Source organism: Scomber scombrus, chromosome 22 (genome assembly GCF_963691925.1).
Source record: "Scomber scombrus chromosome 22, fScoSco1.1, whole genome shotgun sequence".
NCBI classification, from domain to species: Eukaryota; Metazoa; Chordata; class Actinopteri; order Scombriformes; family Scombridae; genus Scomber; species Scomber scombrus.
The window spans coordinates 7,221,790-7,245,415 of NC_084991.1; the positions used below are offsets into that span (position 1 = coordinate 7,221,790).

The following is a 23,626-nucleotide window of genomic DNA, read 5'->3' on the forward strand; positions in this document are numbered from 1 at the left end:
TTTTGTCCAGTATTTCTTGTCTCTTCTGGGGTGAAGAAAGTGAGTGAAATACATAAAATATCCACATGATGGCACTACTGGACAACTTTTGATAGGAGAGGACACGCAGAGGATGTTTGAGGTTCACTAAACTGTGAACATCCTCCCAATTACAGCCTCATTAAAGGAGAAAATGTGCTTACAGATCATGAGAGGTGGTAGAAGATGGAAATAGGTAGCATAGTTTTGTGAATTTATAGCTTTTGGTGTGAATGTTGGTGTCTTGGTGGGAAATAATCACTGCTAAATTAAATTATTCAAATGCAATAGTAGTAATTTGTTGTTTTAGTGTTTGATTTTTCATGACCAAAATGAGTGATTTAAAAAAAATATATATATATTTAGTTTGAATGTATGACAACTCCTTGTTTTGCTGCTTGTCCTCATCTCAATAATAAGATACTTATTGATTATCTTTTTTATATTCATTTGGAGGCGATAAAAGCATTGCCTCTCTTTTCGGGTGGGTCGCAACAAAATTCAAATCAAATCTGAAGAATGTAACCTAAATTTGACGTCCACTGATAATTGTAATCCGATTACTGTGACACGTTACCAGCAGAGCAGCGGCAGCAGCGACGGTGCGCTGTGCGCTCTCGGAGTCTCCATAAAAGTTAGTGCGCGCAGAACGGAGCTGTCATACTGAGAGGAGACACGGCGGAGCAGAAGCTGGAGGCAGAAGTGATTGATTTGGATCATCCTCACTTTTGAGAAATGAAGATAATCATTTAGAAGTGTGTGATCTGATTCTCTGAGGGACTGTCAGCCACGAGAGACGCACCATCAGGACGCATGTACACCATAACACCCGCCCGAGTCTTATAGGCTGCTGGTCGGTTCTGGACTATCGGAATAAAAAGACAGAGGAGGTTTGGATCCAGGACAGTTTCGGCTTTGCTGCGGATGAGATGCCCAAACTGATGCGCTAGAAGACGAATAATCCTGTCTGATTCTCATAAAGCTGTTTCATTTCATCCGGAAAGCCACCACCACTCCCGTTTTTTTCTTCTTCTTCGCCAATCCAGGACGCAAATGTCTCCACATCACAGACACACCACTGGATTGTAGCAGCGGCCCCACCGATGGTTTAAAAGGGCGTTAAGGTGCGGGAAGGGAGTGGGACAATTACAGGTAAGAGCCATTCAAACATCCCCCGACAGTCTTTTTCTGCCCTCTTTCGTGGGCTGTTGAGAGTTGTTTCAACCGCCGGTGAGTGCGCACGATCAGGTGCAGAGACCTCACCAGCCACTGCAAAGTGTTTGATTTGTTGACCATCAGCCCCGCATCAATATCTAATCAAGACCCAAATAATAACTGCAATAACGAGTACAGGCCTGCTTTAACTGTCAGTCACCCGCCCTGCTCCTACAAGAGAGAAATGCCAAACAAAAATATTCATTTATGCGTTCTGTTCATCTGTAATTTATTCTGGAAAATCTGACTTTTCTCACAGGAGGGGAGGAAAAAACACCTGAGACTATTTCCCCTGCTTTCACTGTGGTCTGATTTGCATTGCAACTGTTTTCTTGCAGTGCCATTTTCTGATGTGCTCACAGTGCAGTGAGGCTTCAACTGAACTTGATTCCACTGTATGCTCATCTTTAGAAAACTTGATCTATAAACCAGTAATATTTCATACGACTTTTTTACCCCAGTATGTGCAAAGTTGTGAAATTCTCCCTGGGTTGTATTTGCCACTTAAAATGAAGCTATATTCAAACTGATCTGAGGTGATTATAAGCGTGATGAGTGGAGTTCTCCCAAGTGTCACCTCCTTTGATGGAGCATTATAATGAAGCTGAGCAGAGGGAGATCAGACTGTGTTAACAGTGTGCAGTCACTAACAATAAGACAAGTTATTTATTGGGAATCTTGTCATGGTTACTCCTGCTAGGTGACCTTATTATCTTGGTGGAAACTCCAAAGTCAATACATTCATATTTTCATGCAGCTTACATTATGTGTTGGGTTAGGTGTGGCAGGATGATCACCACTATAAATAATGTCAGTATATCTACCAGAACTGCTGTTTGGAAATGAGCTAATTTTAATATTGATTTACTGATTGGACCTCCTGCACGGAGTCGGGCTGTCAGCTCACCTGAAGCAAATAATCGAGTGAGCCGTCTGATGATGAAATGCAGTGACACAGTGTGGCAGGAGCTTCAGATTGGGCTGATTCAGACACTTCCACCTCCATCTCACAGCACTGGGAAAAAAAAAAAACAGATGAACACCAAGAAATTACTGAAGATGGACGAGATGTAGCCTGGAACTTACACGTACACTGTAGTTTATTTCCTACCTTTTGAAAGGTGGAGCACTCTGACGTCCAAAGTCTGTGTCTGAACTTAAATGGAAAAAACTACAAATGAAAATGTCAGTAATGTTCAGCAGGTAATATAGCTACATACAGCAGCATTTTCTATTAGTAACAGAGCATGTTATGACAGATTTTCTCCTTTAGCTCTTATTGTAACGTTCCCCTGACATTTAGTCAAACATCACATACATAGAAAAAACTGTGGTTGCTTGCCTATAATCTAACTCTGCATTAACTCTGCATTGTTTGTCAAATTCAATTTCCAATCACTGCGGCCCACTTCATAATTGTATCTCTACTCTACAGGCCCCTTGGTAAAAATATTTCTTGGAACAAATCTAGTTGCTTTTTTTTTTTAGACCATGAGGAACAATGTTAATGCTTCAACTCCTAAAATACTTCATGCTGGTATAAATAAATGTGCACAATTTGCTTGTCTAATCAAAAAAATGTTAATTAAAGTATTATTGTCTCTCAGCATAGAGCACAGGGATGCAACAAATCACAATGACGTCATCTGGCAACTTCTAGCATCCAGTAGCTGTTTATTCCTCTAACAGAGCTGGCAGTCCCCAGTTAGCTGAAGGCATTAGCAGCTCCTCCACCGTGAATGATCAGGTTTAAAGCTCTGGGGCCGACCACCTCAGGTCACGCTGGTCCTCCTCCAGCTGGGCGACCTGGTGCCGAGTGTCTGGCCAGCGCCAGCAGATCAGCCAATGTCACCTTTTTTTGGCGGGTCATGTGACCCCGTCCTCACGCTGCCTCGCCATTGATCCAAGAGATGACACCCAGGCTTCATGGTCGGCTGCTCCTCGCCAACCAGGCCGACTTAGTTCAGCCTCTGAACAGCTGTGATATTCAACACAGTGGCAATGGGGGGGGTCTTTGCTTTGAATTAGTCTGTTTTTGTGGGTGCCCAGGGGCTTTTTATGAGTATTTCTCTTTGGAAATTCGCTGAGTGCTTTAAAAAGTTCAGGACAGTTAGGAATACTTCAGGAAAAACAACAACACAGTCCTCATTAGTAAATGTAGAGATGTGTTTACCTCTAGATAGCAGTTTATTACCTTTGGATAGGTTGGTCATAAAACTTCATAAACTGGGAAAGCTACACTTGAAATGCCCATAGCTATATCTTAAAAGTTAAGATGACAGCCTGTAATGATATGGTATAAGGGGAGCTGGGAAGATACCCACTGTGCTGCAGTTAAAAAGAGAATTATTGGCTTCTGGGGTAAGCTTCTAGAAAGTAGAGAAACTAAACTCATAATGTGCAACTATAAACTTCACTTATATAGCTCCTGTTTATACGCTTGAGCATGAATTTTGCAGATTAAACAATATAGATGACTGTGGTTTGCCTCGGCTGGCTGCTGGTGACCTTCAAAAGATCAGATTGAAGGTTGGAAGATCAGTTCATGGAGATGTGGTGAGGAAAGCTGCCTGTGTACTGTATAGGTATATTATCAATATTGTTCAATATGAACAATGGATGACGATATCTTTATGAAAGCAGTCGCTCATAGTGATGAACCCGTGAAGATTTATCACCTGACCTGACAGCTTTTTGGTCTTATAAAGGCAGAAACATTTCTAAAATTTTTTTTAAAAATGCTAGCAGCAAAGTGCTAAATAGCAAAAAAGCAACAAAAAAAAAGACTGAAAAGGACAGTGAACGTTGGACTTATTTGTCAGGAGTCCAGAAAAATGAATGCTAATGTTGTTCTACCGTATGTGTAAAATAAGCAAATGTTTGCTAACCAGTTCACTAGATCCACTTAAAAGATGTTAACTTGTCAGTTATATTCACAGCTTGTTTCTGCTGCCCCCAAGTGGCAGAAAATATGTTATTGCAGCTTTAAACAGGAGCTTAAATAACAGACAGGCTCAGAATCATTTCAACTGTTCATCTATGTTTAAAATTATTTTGTTAAATTTTGTAAATAAGATGCCTTTTAGGTGACTGTTCTACTGTTGCAATTTATGTTGCACATATTTCTTGATGGATGTCATTGTCTTCTTACTATGTTACATATGGTTGGCACAACACACCATGTAACCATCATCTTGAGCCTTTAAAATCTGAATCAAATTAACGAGATATACAACACCATGAAGAGTGTTGTAGAATAGAAAATAGAAGAATAGAAAATAAATTATTAAAAAGCTTCTTCTTATGATTAGATTTTTCCTTGCTGACAGTTTGTCAGGGATTTAATTTAAATGCTCCTTTCACTATTTTTCATATTTTGCTGCTGCAGGCTCTCTGTCGCCACCACCTTTGACTTTCTCTTCCCACATTTCTGTAAACACATTGTGACCTGGAGGTTGATGGTTCAAATCCTATCATGTAGTGGTAGAATTAGACTGAAATACTGACAAAATGATCATGTTGCAAATATGTGACTGACTATTGCAGTTGCAGAAATATATAAGATGTAAATAATAAAAGTATGGCCGACTGTGTCGACAAAATTTGTTTCGTTTTTTTTCATTAGTTGGTGCGTTGGGCAGGATCATCAGCAGGAGAGAACAATCAGGATCCATCTTGAGCAGTCAGCATTAATAAAAAATGTAGCAGCCTATCTGAAAATGAGCTCACATTGAGATTTTCTCGCTACACTGGTTCGATTCACAGTTCGCACACCATGCTTAGTGTTTATTATGTTGTGCAGGCACACAGTTTTAAAATGCAAATGGTAGAAACAATAGATCACAGATCTTGTTATCTTCTGTTGCCACTTTCAAATATCTGGTGCTTAGTTTAAAACCTAGTTCTGATCGTTCATATAGTTTGAAACCCTTTTGCTAGATGAGAGCAATGATATTGTACTGGATTGGGTGCCTGATTTTGAATGTCTTTCTTTCTATGATATCTGCTCCTGGCAGTTACGGTGTGGTTAATGTAGAGATTAAGGTTAATTAGAAGAGACATAATTAGGAGTGTGTGACAGGACCTCACCTACTGTACAGTCTACCACATAAAAGTCAGACACCTTTCAAGCACCCGTTCCTTTAGTTTTTTCACCTTGCTACATGAAGGGCACACAAGGGTGTTCTCACCTCCCCAGATACAGAAATGACATTGGTGTGGTGGCTAAAACATCCAAAAGAAGGTTGAGGAATTTGGAATATTTCATTAACCTTTTCATTGATCCAGTGACCCTTTTCAGCAACTATCTCGCCTACAAAGCAAAGATCGTTTAGCTTTACAACAAGCAGTAAAATGGTGAAAAAAACAGAAATGACTTTAAATTGCTCTAACAGGAGTTACATGTTTCGTGTTGCAGCTGTGAACAGCAGGACAGTGTAAGTTAATGTAGAGTACAGCGCTGCTCTGTCTCCTCAAATTAAACCTTTATGTTTTAAAAGGCTAGCACAGGTTTTGAGGGTCTATATTTTATTCCTTCTTTTGCTGTCCTAGAATCCTCCTCTGTTGGGAAGGACCTGTTCTGGTAGTTTCATGCCATCCTCCCCCTCATCCAAAAGTCCTCCAGTTGACTGTGATCCTGTTTCATGCAGAGGGAGAAAACGAGGACGAAAGAAGGGGGGAGAGACAGAAGAAGAGTGAGAGAAAACAGAGATCCGCTGGTCTGTGTCCAGGTTTTTCCCCCCGTGTGTGGCCGTTTTATCTCTTCGGCGACGTCTTAGTGATGCTCCATGTGTGGCCCAGTGGCTTATAAACATGTGCCCGTCACGCAGGATAACTCTAGCCTCCGAAAGCCTCCCAACAAACACGACAACACACATTTTGGACAGCGGAAACATCTTTCTTTCCCTCTCTCTCTTCTCTTCCACCCCTCCGTTTCATTTCGATGGCTTCGACGGTTCGTGCAAAGCTGTGGGCCTACAGTACTTTCATGATGTGAGCCAGACCCATCTGGGACTCAATATCCTGTTTACCAGCTCTCAGCACTCTGAAAAACCACAACAATACTGAGCTGAGGCACAAGTTCAGAACTCATTACAGTTTGTTCAGGTCACGGCCAAGGTCGAAGTCTTCTCCATCTCTGTTTCTCTGTCACATCGTTTTCTGAAAGCAGACTTTGGCCGTTGCTTCGCTCTTCTTTTTTCCAATCTTTACATTTTTTCGTGTCATGTTTTTCTCCTGGCAAACACATCTGATGCAGTTATGCTCAGAGGTCCACTAGATAATTGACTGAGCTCAAGGAAAAGCGAGTTTGTTGAAACAGCTAGATTGATTTGTAATGTTATTAGAGCAAGAAAACTATCTGATGTCGTAGATTTGTTTCTATCCGTAGTTTACCCAGACCCAGTCATTGTACCTTTAACACATCTTTTGCCTTGCAAGCCTCTTCCTCAGTAAGTGATGTATTCTTTCAAAATGCCTTTCAACAATACTCTTTTATATTGTTGCAACTTTTTATTTTATTTTAGTATGACATAATATTCTGGTGTCATCTATTGTATTTATTCTGACTCTGATCATTAGTCTGCTTCTTTATCAAATTAGACAGCATGTATCTAGACTGAGAAGAATAGAGCAAGGGAATAAAAAAGACTAGATGGGTAGAACATAATAGACACTGCCAGTTTGAGGTTACTGTGACACAACACAAAAGACACTTGAGAAGTCACCTTAGAATGCCTGAACAAATTGTTGCTAACTAGCCGCAGGCTTATGTAGAGAAGACAATGATGTTAACATAAGCGTGGTTATCCTAGCTTCTACTACATAGGCTTATCCATGGTTAGTGCATTACCTGCAGTAGATTTGGGCATACTCCAAGTTTGAAGAAGCAGGCACAGAAGCTATGCAATGTAGAAGAAGCCAGCAGCTAAATTAATTTTAGCAACCTAAAAAAAGGCCCACCTAAAAAACATCAACAGCTGATCTGCGGTGTAATACAGTGTGCGGCATGTGTAGGAATATGAAAGTTCTACTTGAGTCATTGTCGATATTTTGACTCCTTTCAAATGGTTGGTGAGGGCTGTCACTCATCTGCCAACCAACCAAAATCTCATTCTAGATGAGTTGTAGCACTGGGAGAAGAGATGATGTGGTGATGTATTTCTCCCCTGAGAGAATGTCAGTAAATTGATTGAGTGGCTTGAAGGCTTTGATGATGGAGTCCATGAGATTAAGTGAGAAGGACATGGATGTCAGTCAACATTTTGAACGTGCCAGTTTGCGGCGCTTTGCTTCAGAATTTGCTGCATCATTTTTTGTTTTGACCCCCAATAAATTAGTAAAAGGCCTTGGTCCTAGTTGAGGTCTAATTGGAAAAGGCTTAACAGCAATACTTATTGTAGGCTCAATCAAGTTTATTATGCACTCATTACTCATTGAACTTGATAACTTACCGCAGTTAGAAAGCGTTCCAGTAGACAAAGGTCTTGCTGCCCTTTTCTCAGGTCCTTTTTATCTGCTCTCCAAGACTCGTTCTGTGCATTGCCCTTTGTGTCAGAGTGCGTCGGTCTTGGCTAGATTGAGATTATGCATGAAACAATTTAGCTATTGCCAGTCCAATGTTCTGCTTGCAGCTACAATATTGGCTGCGTTGTCCGTTGTTATTGCTGACGGTTTGATCTGATCCAGTTGGCAGTCAATCAGGGCCTCCTCAAGTGCGTCAGCCACGTTTTCTGCTGTTCGTTCCTCTGGGAAGAAGATTGCTTGGAGGCACTTTGATACCTTTGATATCTTCCATTCTTTGTTGATGAAAAGAACCGTTAGCAACATATACAGTGTCATATCAATACTTGACCGTCATCAGAGCAAAGTAGTTGCCAGCCAAGATCAAAACTTGTTGTTTCTTAGTCTATTGTACATCTCAGGCATGGGTACTTGAGAAAAATACTTCTGACCTGGTGCATCATACTGACGGTCGAGTGTCTCGAGCAGTGATTTAAAAGATGGTTTTTCCACTGTATTGAAAGACACCATCTCTTTAAAAATGAATGTGACCGCCTGAGTGAACTCCTAGCACCGTCTCGTTTGTATTTCTAGCCCTTGGTATAGCGAGCCCTCCTTCTATGAAAAGTTGTGTTGAAGTTGGCCCAGAAGACTCTCCCCCTTTCACTGTGGGGCCCACCTGTGCAGCAATGGAAGCATGGTATTTTCACAGGTGGGATTTCAAATTAGATGTATCACCACCTTTTGCCTTGACTTTTTTCACGCAGTGGTTACACATTGTCTTATTTTCGCCTCACCTCTTCTGTCGGTTTTGAATACAAAATGTTGCCACATTGGCACAGTTTTCATTTTTCGTTGACCCCAACTCTGTCCCATCTTGTCATCCTCTTGGTGGAAGGAACACAAACAACATTGGCATTGAGTGTATCTTGTAGATATATGCTATGAATTGACAAATGCTAAAGTATCAGCTAAAGGGATTAATTACGTTACAGTTTGAAAGCATTAAGTGTGTTGTGTAATATGAATGCACCCAAGATGACAGGGGAAAAGTACTGAAGACAGTTGACCTTTTGTAAGACATGGTTATCACGTTGCAGAAGTAACCCTTAAAGTCAGAACAGAGCGTCTATCAGTAATGATGATAAGGAAGTAGTTATCTCTGAAGGTAAAGAAGATATGAAACAAAAGGGGGGCTACCGCTCTGTAGCCATAGATACAGAATGTCTTGTGATTCTGTAGTTTCAGAGATGGGAACTATCACACTACACCGGACGTTGCTTAAGGGGGTCATATGGAAGTCACATATCCTGGAATGTGAGAAGGTGGAGGATGGAGTCAGATCAACAGCCAATAGGGAGAAGACAACACCTCACACATTGCATAAACATTCTGTATTGTATATAAGTCTGGGTCAGAGAAAGCATAGTCAGTCAGACTTCGTGAACTGACACACTCTGTTGTTCATCAGGGATAGGAAGATCTCGACCCAGAGCTCTGTATGCTTTATTCATTTACTGCTATATAAAATAGCGTATTGAGACCAAATATCTTCTCCTATTGCTTTATTAAACGAACGCGTGGACTCAGCCCACATATAGTATAAGATTAGCAAGTAAAGAGAGCTCAAGTCCAACAATCTGCAGAGTTACTGTGAGTGACATGTTATAATGGCGGCGCTGCTCTCCACAGGTTGGACTTTGGTTGGACCATCCAGCTGGTCAGCTGGTAGCCAAGCAGCTGATGAATGAGTCTGTGATTGTGAAACATGAATGAGACAGCGGACGCCAATCAGCAAATGCCAGTGCTCTGCCTGAACTAACACCATACTGCATTTACACGTCCAAATCAAAGGCAAGGTATTGTTTCAATTCCAGCTGCTTTTGAAGTACATTTTTTGCTCTGTGTGTGAGTTTTTGTGGTTCTACATGCTGCATACATTACACACAGAGAAAAAGGGCACTATTTAAAAATGCTGCAAAGTAAAAAGTTCACTAGGTTAAAAGAATAGTTATAACACAGAGCTGAACACCTCCAATATGGCTATTACAGTGCCAAGTTAACCTCTGTGTACTGATGACTTTTACTGCAATACAGACAAAGCAAGCGTTTCTGTGTATTTTAGTCCTTGAATGGAGTATGTTTGTGATCGTGTTGCACCTGTCTGCCTGTTGTAAATCAGAAACAGGAAATCAGGAAACAGGCTTTGATGTACAGATATGAATTGCTTCAGAAAGAATTTGTTTCTTTCATTAGACATGGACATAAATTATAAATATTTCTTTCAATTCAATCTGCACTCACCTATCTACTTCCACATACATATGAGGAGTCTTTCTGAACACAGATTGGTATCCTCCCTATGTATGTACTCATCTTTATTTATGACAATGCTTAAATATTCATTTCGGTGAATGTTGGTTATGTGGAAAACACACAGTGTCTTGTGTGTGTGTGTGTTTCCCTCCGGCGGAGTTTCATCCCCTGCACACACTCGCGCTGAGCTGCATGCTTCGTTTGGCTCACTCTGCGCCCCCGGGCTATTTAACCCGGGGCTGTAACCTAAAGACCTGATACTGGCAGCCTGTGGCTTTCAATCTGACCGCTCTCCCCCACTTATCTGGCAAATAAGCCGTTTTAATTGCTTACACACAGAGCCCTATCAGGCCATGTAGCGAGCATGGAGATAAGGGTTACACAGAGTCAGGCATTAGTAACAGGATGAGAGGACCGCAGAAAAACAGAGCTGCGGGGTCCCGAGAGGAGGGAAGAGTCAGGAAATAGCTATAGCCATCCTATTAATTTCAAACTCACAGAGCCGTTCAACCCAGCTTACTGTAGGGCTCAGGAGACGGCTGTTGTTCACCTAAATCAAAGCAAATTTGACTTATCTCTTCAAGATGATGGTGTGCAGTGTCCTGACACTACAAGTGAGAAGACTGAGGGGAAGAAATTATTGTAAAAAGAGTAAAAAATGTGTAGGCTATTGAGCAAAATGACCTTGAAGATCTCTGCTTTTTTTGATCCATTCAAGCACTTAAAAAGAAAAAATGTGGAGCGTTTGCTGTTAATTCAGAATCTTAATTAGCCCAGCTGCCCGGATTTGTCATGCTGGTCATCAGCGCAGAAATACTGGCATCTTACAGGCGCTGACAGAACACACTCGCAATACTGCAAGGACACAGAACATCACAAATAAATGGAGATGCTTCAAATTTTTCCTACTCGTCGTCACTTCAAATTAGACCACATGGGTAATTTAAAAGGGAGTTTTTTACATTTCAAAGCTTTATGCTGGCATTTTGGTGATTTTTTAGCCAACACCCGGTTGTTTGTTGGCTCCGGCGACCTTCCTTCCAAAGGAATCGAGATTGTTGAAGTTACTGTGTATTGTTTTGACCCTGCGCGCCCCGCATGAAGAGTTAGTCAACACAGCGGCTGGGTAAATGTCAGCTATACTAGGCTTCTAATGAGACTAGAAACTAAGGAGAGGGCTGACACCATCATAGGCTCTGTGCTGAGGGCTCATTTACATTCTAGCAGGCGACAGCTGGAGATATGAGGGGAGAGAGGAGGAATGGAAACAGAGAGAGAGAGAGAGAGAGAGAAAGAGAGAGAGAGAGAGAGAGAGAGAGAGAGAGAGAGAGAGAGAGAGAGAGAGAGAGAGAGAGAGAGAGAGAGAGCTGTGAAAACATGTTAGATTTAGGTCTGCAAACATTTCACAAAGGCAGAAATGATGTCATCGGTTGAGTTGAGACTCAGTGGGTGGAGCTGTGGATTCATTTGCTTTTTTAGTTGAAGCTTGAAATTATATTAACAATAGAAACAAGTGCAATGTGACAGCTGTTGCTTATAATGATAAACCCACAGAGAATTATCACTGAACTCATCAGTATCCCACAGCTACAGTATATGACAAGTTGTAGTGTCTTTAAGCTTGTTGTTTTGGATTGGCCTGCAACTTTCTAGCAGCAAAAAGTAACAGTTTTCTTTGAAAAAGTTATGACAAACCCACTGAATGCTACCTGGCCAGCACCAAACAACAGACAAAGATAGCAACTAGCGAGTGAACATAAAGGCTAAGTGCTAGTTAAAGCTAAAAAGCCAGATATTTCTCTCAGGAGATGGTGGAGCCCAGAAGAGAAGTAAAAGGAATATCGGATTTATATTCTTGTTGCGCTGTTTCTGCTTACTGTGAAAGTACAATAACATAATTATGAACCTCATCATGTCTATATATGGACTTATCATATGATACATGGACATGACCTTGATCATTTTTTTTACCTCAATATTGCCACACTTCACATTAGCAGCTAAGAGGCTATTCATATCACATTGGCTAAGCAAGTAGTGTCCTCCATTCCTCACTGTGTACGTCCTGAGTGGAGACTGCAGAAGCAAGCAGCGCTGCTTATATGGAATTAAAGGTAAGTAACTCTATCACGGTCCATAATGGCAGTCTGTGTTTTTACAGAAGTGTAGCACCCACTCTCCAATCCTACCCCCGACCCCCATTGCATTATTATGTTATTATACTATCATTATATCAGTGGTATAAAATGATCTTTAAATGACAATAATGTCTTTTATAACGATTATTTTTGAGACAATATATCGTCCAACAAAAGCAGTTATCATGACAGGCCTAATCACTACTATTACATAGAGAGGACTGAGTGTCACAATTTACTTGATAGACTCTTCCCCACCAAATGATTTGCCAAACATGAAGCATTTCTTTTTAGTACTCTGTTGATTAGTCACATGCAGGTGATGCTTCTCTTTCCTTCACTCACAAACCCAACTATGTGTATCTGAGCTATTCAGGTGGGGCGAACAGCAGCAGAGAAGCAAAGAGTACTGAAAAGTGTGTTCATGGGTGCCTTCACACCTAACCTGTTTGGTTCAGTTAGAATCAACTGGTGCTTTTTCCCTTATTAGTGCTATTCATTTGGGCTGGTGGGGAAGCTGTCAAGTTTGCAACAGTTTGGTGCAGATCAAACAACTGGACCAAGACCAGACCAGTCACCAAAACTGTCCAATCAGTGAGTTACCTGTCAGCCTGTATCACTTCACGTTTACTCCTTGGGTTTTTTTGTAAAAAGCCAGACTGAACACCGGACCAAAACAAAAAAAAAACCTCACTTTTAACCAAATTAACTGAACTACAGGTATGAAAGCACCCTTAGTTTGCAGAATGTGATTGACTGTAACATCACACTTTACTGGAAAAGGTAGTTTCTCGACTCTTTTATAGAATAACAGTGGATTGAACACAGAAGAGAGAGTATCAATAATCCAAATATTAGTATTGTGAAAAGATTTATGTCGGTGTGAAGAAAGCTAATATTATGAAGCCTCAGGCCTTGATACTTAATGCAGCAGACCTTTCCAGTTCAAGCCAGCCATATTAGCTAACAGCTATTTAGGTAATCTAGTTTTCTAGCCTGCTGACCTTTCATGATCATGAATGCCACGATCATTTATGAATAATAAAATAAGTCATTGTATTTCTATATCTATTAGAGTATTTTGTCCATGCATTTTCAATGCTGTTTCTAAGAAATGGGTGTAAAATTTAAATCCGCCTGCACTGTGCCGTATCTGCTCCACTGGGCCTGTTGTGTTGCATCAAATGTCACTGTATCTAAGTGTGATCTTGTGGTCTTACATCAGCTGCTGTTCATGCAATCTGAGAGAAAAACTGAATATCTGATGGAGAAGAAGGAGCAGCAGAGGCGGTGATGAATAAACTCTACATCACATCTGCACCTCTGTGGCTCCCTATCCACGCTGGCTAAACGTCAGCTACACTTGTGGGAAAGAGGAAAGCAAAAAAAGGGAAATGCTGTCACATTGGCTTGCTAGTACAATGACATGCCAAATATGAGTAACAGCAAGCCTTCAGACTGCAGAACCCGCTGAGCTCCAGTCTCAAGGCCCTGGGAGCTGTTGATTAGTTGATGTACATGCCAGATGTTCCAGGTGCCACTTGAGATGTTTAGCAATCTGTTATAGCCGCTGTACAGATTCATGTTCTAATTACTCAATTAGCACCCTGTGCTGGCCTATGGATAACAACGCAAATACAAAAGAAAGAATGAGAAAGTGGAGAAAAATAAGTAGCAAATAAATCAATTGAAGATTATGAGGTCCAACATGTAAGTCATGGTCTCCCAGAAGGTAATGAGATCTAAGAATTGTTGCGTCCTTTGGCTTGTTTTCAAGCTCAAGAAAGAAAACTGATACATCTACTGAACTGAATGACAGAAAGACGAAGTAAGCTAAATATAGTGCGCTTTTAGCAGCCCTTAGGAGGTGGTGGAGACCAAAACAGAGCCAGAAGGTGGGTGAATGTTAGACTTTAATTCACCAGATAGCCAGAAACATGTCTTCAAATGAATGTTAATGTTGTTGCTGGCATAGTAACTTCATGAGGTGATAATATGTTGTGTTTACAGCTTGTTGTACCACCCCCCTGTATTCCTAAACAAATCAATGGTAAAAAAAAAAACAAACAACAGTCTATGTACAGAGTGTCTGTACAACTTTGAACTGAAGTAAAAGAAATTATTTAAATGAGCGATTTGGAGGGAAATCTCGGAAGAGGGCACCGTTTTTCCAGAGTTAACAGAGCCAAAGCTTTTTAGAGGCTCTGGTGATGGCAGATGGTGGAATAAGTGAAAGACCAGTGGAAATATCACCTCATCATTGGAAGGGGACAGGAAGCAACGCAGCATCTGCGAAATGTGTTTTCATTTGGACAAACAATGGCACCAACAGTATTATCTCTGCCATTTTCCCATCTTATTAATACGTTCATGTTGAAGTTGCGACATGTGGCATCATATAATCTAGACATATACAGGAGGTATTGCAAATGAACATTCTCACATATCAGTAACCTGCCTCTCTTTCAAAATCAGTTCAGTCCGGTTTGTTTTAGAAGCACTCAGTCTTTATCTGGTAGAGCAGATGTAATCTGTGGACAGGCTGTGGTGAAATCCACATCCAAAAATAAATGATATACTGCATTGATTTAAAATGTCACAGTTGTCAGTAACAGATGAAAGCCACACAATGCCCTGTGACCGGTCAGCACTGGATCTGACTGTTAGAGAAGGCAGACCCCAGTAAGCTTTTTAGATTTCCTCTTCTTAGCCTGAGCGCCTGAGCACATCAGTGAAGGATTGGTTAGCTCCGGATAGCTCGGATATTTCCTTTTCAGTCACAGTGAAGGACACAGTGCAAATCAAGTTCTCAAATAGCCAACTTTAATGAGTCTAAAGTCATAGGAACCAATTACACCATCAAGCTCAAGGTGCAGACAGCTAATTACAAAACCTGGAGTGAGGAAACACTAATGAGCCGTCTATCTTACTCTGACAGCACACCTGACTGCTGAGAATCATCATATTCAGACGGCACTGTGGATGGGAACACACACACACACACACACACACACACACACACACACACACACACACACACACACACACACACACACACACACACACACACACACACACACACCTCATATCAGTCTAAATTGCAACAGAGGAGGTTTTGCCCATCCCGACTGCCATCTTCCCAAACAAAATTCTGCTGATGGGCACTATCTGAAAGCTTCTCTGCCTACAGGGAAGAATGAATCCAACCATAAAGGGTCTGTGTGCTACAGTATGAGCAACAACAACAAACGCCAAAATACACTAGGAGCTCATTGGACCAGTTTGGAAGTTAATCAAGGTCCAATATGCAACACAAGTGTGATGTGGAAACTTGAAGCCTCCAGTGCACAAACATTGAGTACTGACTTTTTTTTTTTTTTTTACCAGTTGGAGGATTTGTGTGTGTGTGTGTGTGTGTGGAAAATTCAAACCAGGCTAAAATAATTATTTCAAGCAGAGCATTATGTCTTAAACCATGTCATGAGAGGATTTTGATTGCCTTGGACTGGACAGCACTACAGATGTTTCCTAGCAACCAGTTTATACATCACCAAGGTTTTTTTAAAGACTATGATATTTTAATGGTGCACCCAGATTTAGTAAATCAGTGTTTGTGCTAGTAGTAACTGATAACTTAGGAAAGGAATTTAGAAAAAAGTATTAAAAAATCTGTATCTTTATCTCGGTAGGTTGAGATTAGTGATGGATTTCATGATTCGTTGTCGAGATTCAGATCCCGTCGGTCAGTTCAGCTGGAAGAATCGGTTCATATAGTTCGTTCATTAGTTCGTTCAGTCGTATTTCCAGTACAACGTTGTTTAACGGTGAATCATAATGCATGGTTCTCAGCTCCTCGTTCTCAAACGATCGTGCTAACGGTCAACACAACACAGTAGTTCAAAGTAAATACATAGCTGCAACTTCATGATTATGTACAATACAACAGTGGCTAATGTGTTTACACCTTCACATTAAATTTACATGTATTGAAGGTAAACAGAGAGTAGACTCCGGCTAAATCAGCTAATTTATTGTCTTCATTTTTTTGTTCACTCTTAGCAAGGGCTACTAAATAAAGAAATAAAGACCCAATATGCTGACAAACATGTTTAAAAGCTTGGCAGATATATTGTAACGAACTGGGCCACGTTACTGTTATGTGTGTTATTAAAAAGGAGAGATTATGCCCAGATACTAAGGTACTAATAATAAGGTCCGTTCATATCTCTCCTGTCGGTCTCGTTCAGTCAGTCGCTCCGTTCATTCATCTCAGTCGGTCTCGTTCAGTCAGTGATTCGCTCTCAAGATTCGTTCAAAGACACTCAGGAAAGCTAGCATTTAGCTTAACATTCGCTAACACCCCGAAATAGGGTGCTTCAACAGAACAGTATCTTTCCTGAGTGTCTGTGAACGCAACTTGAGAGCGAGTGACTCAACAGACAACCTACACTTGGCTGGCTTTCTCAGTCCCTCTTCACCACTCTGATAACTTAACAGTGAACATAGCGAACGAAAGAACGAGAGAGAAGTGAAACGGGGAATCAGGTCAGTTCGTTCGTTTTAAAGAGTCGTTCGTTTGAACTGATTCATTCGCAAACGGGCCATCTCTAGTTGAGATAGAAGGTAGCTCTGCTAACACGTTAACAACCAAGGTATAATATCACATATTTTCAACACACATTTTCAGCATATTTTAAAAATGGTTAAGCTCTTAGTTCTTGGTGAACAACTCCTTAGAGAAGCTGTATGACACTTAAATTATAGTAATATTTAACTCAGTGGGCCAGGGGCAGATCTAGAGGAATATTTATGGGGTGGCAATAGGTTGGCATAGAGACTTATTCAGAGATATAATTATATTTAAAAAATCTATCAATATGTGCTTGGAAAAACCCAAAATGAAGATATTTTGACTCAAGAGCATATCACTGTAGCACGAGTAAATTACTGAATATAAATATATAAAGGTGACATTGTAATCAATATGTTTTATTTCCAAATCTGAAGACATTTTTTTCACCTCTGTGATGTTCTCCCTCTTTACCTCGTCATTGTACCTTCTCACACCTGTTGCTCTCTCTCTATCACCAGTTCTTCGGATGTGTCCCTCTGTTCATTAGTTTCCTCTTTGGTAGAAAAAAACCCTGCTGATGTCACCCTTCCTCTTCATTTTTACAAGTGTCTCTTTCAAGATTCAGAGAGTAAATAATTGTCTACAACTTAAGACTGAGTGTTGAATGTTCAAATTCGCATTCCAAGTGATCAGTAATTTTTATCAATGCAAGCTTTCTTTAAAGACTGTAAAGTGAATTCAGACATTTTCTTCTAAACACATTAAATAGGTGTAATGTGTAACCAATAGCACGGTTACACAATAGCACGGTTACACACCGGAGCATAAACCCGCCCCTGCTGCTGTAGAGGTTAAATACATTCAGCGCACGATACTACTACTACAGTCTACAGTTAGCCAGTTAGCTGAGTTAGCCACCGAGCTTGCCGCCGAGCTTGCAGCTGAGTTAGCCGCCGAGTTAGCAGCTGAGTTAGCAGCAGAAAGCTCTCAGACCTAGCGTCCATGTTTCTGGTAGAGGTGGTGACTTTGATTGACAGGTGACACTTGGTAGGGGGCGGGGTTTCAGCGAACTCGGCGGTCACTCCCACAGGGTTTGGGAGAAGAGAAATAGGCAGACTTTTACACAACTTTGAAGCCTAATTTCATATATTTGGCGATTTTTTAAATCATTGAAATTTGGCAGGGTGGCTAACAACACACTTTTCTGTGGTATGTCAAACTCAGAACACATATTTATTTTTACTTTACACAGACTTTAAGAGTTTAAATTAGCTCCTAGGTAGCGCCAATTATGTTATTATACTCTTTGAAGCCACACATGGCATTACCATTGTTCCAAGACATCCAGTGTTGATCCAATAACGCTGATTAAACAGCAAAAACTTTTCTCTGAACTTAAATTAGAAAAAGTGGTGGAAGTGCAAACTCTCAGGTAAGCCTCGAATGAACTGGTTCTGCACTGCTGACTAATGGAGCTTTTTGTTTGGGGATCGGAGCGAGTGATTTTAGTGCTTTTTAAACTTTTAAAAAACTTATTTGGCTTTAATGTACTACTATTACTAAACAAAAACACCCTTCAACAAACCAATCCAGCTACTATCCATCTGCGGCCGTTCTGTATTTCTTTAATGGAAGTTGGCAACCGTACACACACATTTAGCAGGAACCAGGACTGAGTAATGCTGCACAGAAAGCTGCCGGGGGCCTGGAGAAAATGGAGCTGCTGCCCGCTGCAGGGACGGCTAGTGGCAGCATTCATGGCTCTGGTAGAAGCTAGGAGTCTACAGGGAGCTTCATCTCCTGCTGCATTCACTTGCACTTGGACGTCAGAGTTTTGCTCTTGTAAATTTCTGATCTACCACAACTTTTCATATGGATAATTTTGAGTTAGATTTCCTGTTTTTTTTTAAAGAGACAGAAGACAAGACTAAAAACCATGAGAAAAATGTCCTAACATCCTCTTCATGAAAGCACTCGGGGTATCAGCACACTCGCACAGTCTGCAGTTGCTTCCTGAAGTGTTGGTTTTCTTCAGCAGGCTTTATTCAAAGGTGTAAGATTGGATACATACTGAGGAGCATCTGCTCAGCATTGCACTCTCTCTCATATTCGTAATGAGGCGAGGGATGTGTGTGTGTGTGTGTGTGTGTGTGTGTGTGTGTGTGTGTGTGTGTGCGCGTGTGTGTGTGCATAAAGGTATTATAGTCATGTAAATAAGGACACACAAAAGAAAAACCATTGCAACTCAAAAAGGAAGAACTTGGCAAAAACTAAGCATGAGTAGCTACATTTTGGTTTGAATTCAAAGGGATTTGCTTCAGTGATATGTGTACCACCTAAAAAATATAACATCTGTTCTGACATAATTATTTTCTGCATGTAAGTGAAACGCTTATCAAACACTGCTGAAGTTGTTTTCTCTCTTGAAGGTATCAGAGGATGTCGTTTCACAGAATGTAAACATTTGGTTTAACTAATATTAGTGCTGACCACTTTCTCTTCCTAAAAAGAGAAACTTTTTTGGAAATGTCGGTGAATCTGAAACTAGATGTTATAGTCTGTAATTCCTCCACCACTGTTTGACTGCTCACTAGCTATTAGACACTTTAATGATGGGTTAATGATGAAAGCCAGTTCAGTTAAGTTTGGCTTGACTTTTTAAAACTTTAATAAAAAATAAAAAAAGACAAATAGTTGCGTTATGATGTCATGGATATGCAAATTAGCATGTGATGTCATCTTGTGACTTTCTCAGCAGGCTTCAGCTACTTCCCATTTACAACAGTTGGCAGCGCTCTCCTTCAGTTTGGCTTCTGCCTCCAGAGTAAAGAATCACAGCCAAACAGTAGTGACACAGCCGTCTTGTAAATGTGTAGCACTGTTTTCTGATCCCAGGCTTGGTGTCTATCAGAGAGCTTAATGGTGCCTCCCAGTCTCAGTGATGGGTACAGAAATCAAATCAGTCATCAGAATTGCATGGCTTAGTAGAGTGACATGATTCTAGGGGCTGTTGGTAATTTTCAGTTTTATTGACTGCTATAGGCAGCAGCATGGGCTGCAATAACATTGATAAACTTTATCTCTTCCAACAAGTCAGGCCTTGAGCTATGGTGGCCAGACAGACAAAATGTCACTTTTTTAATTGAGTAAATCAAATCTCAAACAAATACATTGTTTAAGAATGAGGATTTTTAGACTTTTTAGGCTGAGACTGATACAGAGTTTCTTTAGATTAATACTGATATATATGATATATTTGAGATGTGAAAAAGCCAGTACTCATAACAGCTGATACTCTATTTTACATAAACACATAACATTACTTAAAATTAACTTTTGAAGAAGTTTGACCAGGATATGAACTTAGTGACACATTTCATAGTTGAGAGAAACACTCTCGCACGCTCTCTAACGGACAAACTACGTAATCTTGGACGTTTCGCTAGTGGATCTAAGCTAATAAACAACATGGCGCCTGGACTGAAATCAGTCTCAACACAAGTATCATCACTCAGCACACTGTCCTTCATTATTGTGCAGTATTTGCTGTAAATGAAATGCTTGGGCTGAGAATAGCATTACATCCAAAAAATACAGGCTGCTCATTCATTTCAATGAGACCTGAAAGTTTACCTCACGGGTATTGCTGCCACTGTTGTACAATCCTACCTTAAAGAAGTATATTATAAATGTGCAACATCCTGCTATGTCAGTTTGTCAGCCTCTGCATCTGACCTAAAACCCATTTCTAAAGTTGCTCAATCCATATTCTTTTACTTTTACATTATAAACAAAAAAAGTGATCTAATGGCAAAGCAAAAATGTATGTCAGTAGTTATGATGCAGGGGTTTTTTGGTGTGTTTTAAACTCCAGTAAGTATGGAGTGTCAAACAAGGCTCAGGCTATAAATTTCTAGGACAGAAATCTGACACCTGGTGAAGTATATAGGGCTTACTGAAGCTGATGAACAAGCCTGTTACTTACTGTATAACAAACACTTTGTCCAAGTGCTCATTTTTCTGATAAGTTTGCTTCTCCTGCGGGTCATCTTTCACCCCCCCCCCCCGACTCTACTGCTCAGCTTCTGGCTCCAAATGGCATCACACAAGCAAGATGGCAGCTCCCAGAAAGGAGACATTTTGGCTTCACTTTTGCAAAGTGGCAGGAAGTGTACCCAAGTGTACATAATGTTTAGAGTTAACAATGAATCTTTCCATTTTATACAGACTTTAAATTTGCCGTCTCAGGGGTGTCTGGAACTTGAAGATGACCCTGGTAACCCAAAGCAATCTAAGTCGATCCCTTTGTGAGCACACATCTTATGTGAAGTATAGGCCCCGATGAAGTATACCAACAAAACACATAATTATCAGTGTCATGACCGACTCTGGCCTAAAAGAGACCAAGCTTCTCAGTACACAATTTGAATCTCAGAGTTTTTTTTTAAAGGGAACTTCTGAGTGATAGTAATGAGCTGTAGGAGACAGCAGCTCTGTGGTTCTAGCCGGCATGCCGTCCAATTATCTGCCGGCACCTGTCGAAGCCGGCCGCGGCTGTGTGGAGTGGCGCTTTCAGACGGCGTTGCGTGCAGTCCCACCCCCCCGCTTTCTACTGTATGTCCTCTACTCTCTGATAATGAGAGGAGGTTGCTAAGGCACAAGCACAATGAACTGTGTATTCTAAAGTGGCTCAGCTGAAAAAAGGCTTCACTTATATCTGAATTCATCTTTTTAATTATTTTAAAAGTGTTTGTAAAGTAAGGTTTATTTTTTCTTTTCTAGTTGTACTTGAACATCAGAGTCAGAGTTGGCCTTAGACTGACATCGGACCAATCAGATTGCAGCGTTTGAACTTTCACTTGGCATGTTTACCTCATTTGAATTAAAATAGCTGCTTTTAACTTCCTGGACAGGTACTGAGCAGTGTTGAATTCACAGTGGAGATGGCAAATAAGCAAACTATTTAACTAACTTAACTTTCACAGATCTTAGATATGATGCAGGGCATTTAGATTACAATATGTGACTTTTTACACTTATATACATGCAACCAGGTTTCATATCAGCTTTTGACATGTAGGTATGGCGCATAGCAAACCCCTGAGACAAGGAAAGTATCAGTGACAGCAGAAAAAGAACGTTTATGACCCGTTAAAATTGAATGTGTGCATCTACCCAATTCCATCCAAGATCAGACTGAAAATGAGCCTCTAAATAGCCTCTATAAAGCTAAATAAGTTGTTTTTTCACTGCTTAACATTCAGTGATTTGTTCGGTTCTGACACCTTCACTCTGTTAAACAAAAGATGCTAATTTATAGTGACTAGATACAAGAAAATGTGTTTCACTTTAATAGTGTATAGTTCCCATCTGGTCCCATACCATAAAGGTGGACTTTCCTTAACCGTGTTTCAGGACGGTTTTGGAATGCTCACAGTCGACCTGTTGCGGGGTGAAGTATAAATCTTACATGTGTCATGTTTATGCTCATTCTCTTTTCTAACTTTCTAATCTGTACTTTTGAATTTAGTTCCACTGATTCTCTGTCAGACTCACACATACACATACACACACACACACACACACACACACGCTCACACACATACACAGCACTCCCGCGTCCCTTTATTTGGTTGATAGATGATGTAATAACTCTGTGAAAGGTAATAAATTGTGTCTTTACATGAGTTGACAATGCAATAATGTCTGGCCAGGCGATCAATTCTCAGATAACATAGCATCACAGTATTACATTATAGGTGCTATTATATCTCCATGTGAGGCCTAACATCATGTTAACAGATGATCCAATAATAATAATGATAATAATAGTATAACCTAATAAAGGCTGATAACGTCAACCCCTCCAGTTATTAAATTCTTCCATTTTCATACAGCTTGTCATATTTTATGCAACATTATTATTAAAAACTTCAGTTATAAATGTGATAAAATGTTTACTTGCATTAATTAACACAAATAATTCATAATCCTTTTTTTTTTTTTTGCTAATTTTTTCTACAATAAATTGTTCAAATTAATCATGTCAATCTTTGTGATGCTAATTCGATTTTTAGGCTGATTAATCTTGAAATTAAAAAGTTTGTTAATATTTGAAAGGGTAACATCACAACATTTTAATGCTTTTAGGGGAAGAAGTATTTTAATCAGCTAAACTTTCTCCAAACTGTTCCTTCACAGATGTCGCAGCTCTTCTCTCCAACACCACGCCCTCTGCATCCGTTTCATTCCCGGCACCATACATCCAAATGGAACACATTTTCCTAATCTCGCAACTGAATTGTGCCCCGAATTCTCCCCCGCAGCCGCGCTGGATTCTCCCAATGAGGAATCATATTTTAGCATTCATTGTCATATATTACATTTTCTATGACAAAAGCAGGAGCGTGGCCACCGTTTTCTTAATCACTTAAATCCACGATGCAATCTGGCTCAGCCATCTTAGCTGGGGCCGCGGATCCATTAGTCCCTTCTCATTTCAGGGGAGAGAGCTGCCAGCCCATTAGTTCTGCTATGCTCTGCTAGATTTCCATATCCTTCCATTTCAGCGTTTTTCTGCGAGAAAATGGGAAAAAGTTGTGGATTAATTCGAGCTAATCCTCCATTTTTCTATTGCCTTTAATTACTTGTTCCAGCCTCTGACATTCTGAATGGTCATCAGAAATAAGTTGACTTAGGATGTGTCCCATCTTATTGTTAAAGAAAACCGGCTTGTGTCTGTGTTTAAGGGTATATCTTGAGGCTTTAGCCAGGGCATGAATACCGCATCCACACACACACACGCTTTGATTTCTTTCTATTCAACTGGATGTTTTTGTCTCTTGACTGAGCCATGTTAACACCA

The 23,626-nt window shown here is 40.4% G+C and overlaps 1 protein-coding gene across 1 annotated transcript in view; it reads right to left on the minus strand.

The window, feature by feature from the left end:
• LOC134004461 (mitogen-activated protein kinase 12-like) overlaps window positions 1-23,626 on the minus strand; it is a 424,476-nt gene that overhangs the window by 22,348 nt on the left and 378,502 nt on the right. The gene's annotated exons all lie outside the window — the stretch shown is intronic.